Below are 6,000 nucleotides of genomic sequence, written 5' to 3' on the forward strand. Positions count from 1 at the left end.
AGTCCGTGAGGTTGTTGACACTTTCTTGTTGGTAGGCAGGCCTCTCTAGGATGTCAATTTAAATTGTGCTGGGACATGTATTTTGGATTTTTTAGGCTAAGAAAGCTAGGTTGTCTGCATGTCTGTTATCCTCTCGGGGAATGTGCTCCAAGGAGAATGTTGTGAACGAGCTGATGATATCATTGATTACCTGAGCGTACTTGGCTAAGTTTGCTCCATTTTGCTCCATTTGTCACATACTCTTTGGTGATCTTGTTTTGACGATTCAATTCATATTCCGCTTCATTGACGATCAATTGTGAGTCACTGTAAGCTTTGAGCTTCGGACTTGTAATTGTTGTGCCATGCAGAGGCCCCTGTGATTAACACTTCATATTCCGCTTCATTGTTGGATGTTGCAAAATCGATCTTGATTGACTTTTGTAGCTGGGTTCTTTCTGGTGAAGTTAACACAGCCCCCAGTCCTCTACCGCTGTTGTTGCAAGCTCCATCTACGTAGAGGTGCCATGTGTCTGGGGTGGTTAATTGATGGAGTGATGTAATGGGCTATGGTTCCCAGTTGATATCTTCGACAAGAAAGTCAGCAAGGAAGTCGGCAACAACCTGAACTTTGCGAGACGTTATGGGAAAAAATTTGATGTGATGTTCTTCGAGTTCTTCAGCCCATTTAGCCATGCGGGCTGTTTTGTTGGTAGAACTCAAGACCTGCTTGATGGGTACATCTGTTAAGATCTTGATGCCGTGAGCCTGGAAGTATGGTCGAAACTTGTGAGCAGAGTATAACAAAAATAACATTGTTTTCTCGATTGGAGAGTAATGCTTTTTGAATCTGCCAATGTTTTGCTTGTGAAATAGACTGGTTTTTCAACACCCTCGCTTTCGCAAAAGAGGACCGAGCTTATGGCAAAGTCAGTAGTCGCAAGATAAAGCCCTAGTGATTTCTCCTTCATTTGGTTTGGACAGGACGGGAAGAGTTGATAAGTAAGCCTTCAGGTCGTTGAAAGCTTTGTGGCATTCGTTTGTCCATGTGAATGTTGCGCCCTTCTTTAGTATTTGCAGGAACGGTCTGCATTTGTCAAATGCACGTGAGATGAATATATTGAGGGCTAAAACCAAAACCATGTCAGATAGCTTGTGAATTTGTTGTTTGGAAGTTGGTTCTGGGATTTCAAGGAGAGCTCGTATTTGTTCTGGGTTTGCTTCAATACGTCTTTGTGAAACGAGGAATCCTAAGAATTTCCCTGAGGCTCCCAAATACACACTTTGCTTGGTTGAGCTTCATCTTGTTTTGGTGCAATCTTTCAAATACTTCTTGTAGGTGAGAAATGTGGTCACCAGCCTTTGCGCTTTTGACTACCATGTCTTCTATGTAGACTTCCATAGTGTCACCCAGCAAATCTTTGAACATTTTCGTGACAAGTCTCTGGTAGGTCGCACAGGCGTTCTTCAAGCCAAACGGTAGGACGTTGTAGCAGAATGTTCCTTGTTCGGTTATGAAAGACGTTTTTTCCTGGTCTTCTTCTGCAAGTGGTATCTGATTGTATCCGCTATATGTGTCCATGAATGATAAAAGTTTATGGCCGCAAGTTTGATCTACCAGTATGTCAATCCTAGGTAGGGGGAAGCTGTCCTTTGGGTAATGCTTGTTGACGCTGGTGAAGTTAATGCAGAGTCGTACCTAGACATTTTTCTTAGAACGGCTACGATATTAGCTAACTAGGTTGGGTACTCGACCTCTCTAATGAATCCGACATTTTTGAGCTTTTCTATCTCTTCATTGATGGTTTTTTAAAATTTGAGTGCTAGTTTTCTACGTCATTGTTTGTTTGGCTTTATAGTTGGATCTACATTTAATTTGTGGCAAGCGACCTGAGGGTCGATTCCTGGCATATCGATATATGACCAAGCAAAAATATCTTTATTGAGAGATAGAAAATTGACAAGTTGCTCTTTGAGCTTGGGGTCTAAATCATCTCCTACATAAACAAATTTTGGGTCATCATTTGTGCCTAAATTGACTTTCTCTCCAGGTTCGATTTGTGCTTGTTTTTCCTTGAGCTTGTATGTTGCTGATGCTGGAGGGCTGGAGGCTTGAGGATCTTGCAACTTTAGGATGTCTTTTGTCTCAATGACCTGAGTTTTGGCCTTGGTTGTTGTGCTGACTTGATTGTATCGATGAGCTTCTAGTTGGTTGCTTCTGAGCTCCATGATGCCTCGGGGTCCTGGGAACCGCAGGACTTGGTGTAAGGTTGATAGAACTGCTTGGATCTTGTGAATCCACCTGCGTCCTAAGATGGCAGTGTATGACGACTTGACATCAATCACATTGAAGCGTGTTGAGGTTTTGACCATGTCCCCTTTTTCTCCAATAGAGACTGGTAGGATGACGTCTCCAATTAATGACATCTGTGCAGTCTCCATTGAACCCGTAGAGTGGCGCATTTGACTCTATCATCACCGAGTCTGGCAGGTGCATATCTTCGTAGGTTTGGTAGAAAAGGATGTCGCAGGAGCTGCCTAGATCAATTAGGACCCGCTTGACTGTCCATTCGTTGATCTTGTCGTGCACTACCAGAGCATCATTATGGTAGGCACACCTTGTCAAAATCTTCATCGGTGAATGTTATTGTGGTTGTAGTTTGAGAACTGGTAAGAGTGATTACTTCAGCTTTGTGGGATAGGTGGTAGATTTCTTGCAGTGCTCCTACGCGCTTGTGCTTTTCATGACCAGAGGTCTCGTTGCTGGAGATGTTTGTAATCATGTGGATTACTTTTTCCTCGTCGTGGTCGGATGAGTGTTGTCTTCTGTTGTGCCTTGACCGACCTAGAGATTTAGATCGTCAGGTTATTCTGCTTTTGCTCCTTTCCGCGAAAGCGGTCGTGTTCATGACTTCTGGCTCCATACGCTTTGCGGTTGGCATTGGTTTATGCGAGGTCTTTTCGGGCGGAACTCTTTCAGTTTTCCTTCTTTGACTAAGTCTTGGAGGTAGTGCTTAAAGCTCCAACATTCATCAGTGTCATTGTGGTGGAGTTTGTGAAAGTGGTAGTATGGACGTCCTGATATTGCAATCATCTTGTTGATGTTTGGTTTGAAGTAAGGTGTTGTATATATCTTCTTCAGGTTATGGCTTAGCGTCCTGGAGAAGTTGGAGAATTCTCTATTAGTGTACGACGATTTGTGGGAGCTAGTGCCCTTGTTGTTGCCTGAGTACTAGTTGCTTTCTTTGGGTTTCCGTTTGTCGCTGACTGCGAGGACATCTTTGCCTTTGTGCTGGGCCATCTATTCTTCGTACTTCATGTACTTGTCGACTCTGTAGTACAGTTTGCCTAGGCGTTCTGGCTTGTTGCGCATGAGAGACCCTGCTAGGTCGGAGTCATCTAGGAGGGCGTTGGTGAATGCAGAGGTTGTAAAGCTGTCCTTGAGGCCTGACTCCATTGATAGGAGTTCCTTTTTGAAACGCCTAGGAAAGCGTGAATAGTCTTGCCGTGTGCTTGCTTCAGCTGGAACAACGAGTCTAGGTCGGCTTGTTTCTTCCTGTTGTGGACGAACTTTGCTAGGAATGTTTCGACCAGCTTGTCGAAGTTTTGGATTGAATCAGGAGTGAGCGTGTAGAACTAGTCTAATGCTCCGTCCTTCAAGCTGGCTGAAAAACGTTTGCACTTTAGGTAGTCATAGTCTCGAGCGCTGTACAGCGCCAAGATTTGGCTGAAGTGACCTATGTGCTGGCCTCAGGGGCGGATCTATGAGTTGGCTGACCTGGGTTGTAGCCCCCCCTGAATTTGCTCAAAAAACAATTTTATAGTGGTAACTGTTCATAATTTATACCCAAAAAAAATCTTTAAAAAAATAGCAGTGTGAATTAGTTCATGTAGCCCCCCTTGGTGGAGAATCCTGCATCCGCCCCTGGCTGGCCTAAACATGAGCTACCGTCGTACATCGGGACTTTGGTTGGATAAAATCTGTAGGAGGCTGTTTGTCCCTGACTTCAGTGGTGAATGGTGACGTCTTGTATGACTGGAGCATTTTCTGAACGATCTAGGCTGCGCTGGCTTTTTCGCATGATTTCTCTAGTCGTTGGGTGAGGTCACCGAGGTGCTGATTAGTGGTTGTAGTGAGGGCTGTGACCACATTGTTGTCGATGGCGTCTGGAGTCACGTTGTTAGTGTTGGAAGTGGTTTGCTCGCGAATAGCTTGGTTCTCTTGCTAGAGTGTGGCAAATAATTCGTGGAGAAACTTGACTTGATATACTATAGCTTATAATTGTGCTTCCATGGTGGTTTTCTAACCAGTTTCGTGGGCTTGAGAAAATAGTGTGGGTGTTTTTTTCAAAGAAACGAACCAGCAGACGGCGCCAATGTAGAGGTGTGGATTTTGTACCTACAACCTGATGTTGAGTTTGATAGGGAATGATTGCACTATTTCTTCGGATAAGAGTTGCCTACGTATCAAGTTTCTTGGGTAAACTTGAATAAAGTCTTACGTAGTTTATCTCTCTCTACTTATAGATGTTTGAGCTGACTTTCCTTATTTGTTCCATACCGTTGTTAAGTGTAAATCCATATTTTGTGCTATCTTGATGATTCGTCATTATTTCTTATATTACAAAGTAAATGTCTCCTTGATTGGTGCGTTGACTGAACTTCAGGATCGCGGTTGATCATTTGCTTCCATATATGGTTGTGTTTGATATTTGGGACGACCTGAGTCTGGGTCGTTGTTACGTCCTGGTGGCGTGGTACAACTGGTGATGTACGAGCTGTGAATATACGATCTAGTGTGTGGACACGTATTCTGTAGTGATATGTTTGAGAACGGAGGGTACTTACAATGAGTATTCTGTTGAGATTTGAAATAGTGTCTTACAAACCTAAGCAGGGAGACGACTATTCCTTTTCCTAGAGATTCCAAATAGTGTGAGTGAACCCATATGTATTACTTGTTCAGTTTTTCTGTTTCTTTTCCATTCTTCTCCAGATTTGTCGTTCAAGTCTTGACAATATGAACTGATGATTTGAGTTTACATGTTGACCAGCTTTGTTCCTTTCTCTACTATATGAAGTGTGTGGCCGTAAGGTAAATCATGTTGATGGAGATGGAGCGGTAGGACAGCTTTGTTCCTTTCTCTACTATATGAAGTGTGTGGCCGTAAGGTAAATCATGTTGATGGAGATGGAGCGGTAGGACTTCTTTGGACTGGCGACTGGGATATATGTGAAATGGCAGTTGAAACCGTTCTTCATGGTGGTACCATACAACCAATGTCAATTCTAGTGTCTTCCAACAATTTAGAAGAGCAATCAAATGTTGAGTTGCCTTGTTGCCAAGCCGTCCATAACTCAACTCAAAGGCAGATAGAGAAACAAGAGATGGCGGCTAACAGCCCCATCAATGAATACAGAAGAATCTCCGACTCTGAGTTTAGAAAGCAATTAAGCTAGACATCTCATTGAAGAACAAAAGCTTTTGAATTTGTTTGGATAGACTAGAACTGATATAGATTATCAGAATATGATTTTTTTTTTTCAGTTTCATTTTTCTTTTTTCCCTTCGGTAGAAAATTTCTTATGTAACACTAGTAGACAGTTTGAATAATAAAGATCTAAAAATTTAATATATATATTTTTTCTCCTGCAATTTGAAACAGGATATTGTTATCAATGAACTTTGACAGAAACAAGCAGATCACAAAGAAAGTCTGCAATGGCAAACACACCAGAAGACCAAGATTTGACGTGGCTTAGCAGTCCAACCTAAATTCAGGGAAGTACTTGAGGAGTTTTCACTACGAAGATAATGACGAAAGCCAGTTACAAGGTTAATATCCACCCTTCTCTCTTCGATGCATGTCCGCTTAAAGAGCAATGAATGAATGCTTGCTTAGCTTATTTCCTTCTCTTGGACTCTGGTTCAATGTTACTAGTAGGAAAATTTGGTCAGCTAAGTTTATGTCCCTAGCAGTCACCCACATAATGATATGTAGGAATTCCAATGCAGATAAC

Source organism: Coptis chinensis, chromosome 6 (assembly GCF_015680905.1).
Source record: "Coptis chinensis isolate HL-2020 chromosome 6, ASM1568090v1, whole genome shotgun sequence".
Lineage (NCBI taxonomy): Eukaryota > Viridiplantae > Streptophyta > Magnoliopsida > Ranunculales > Ranunculaceae > Coptis > Coptis chinensis.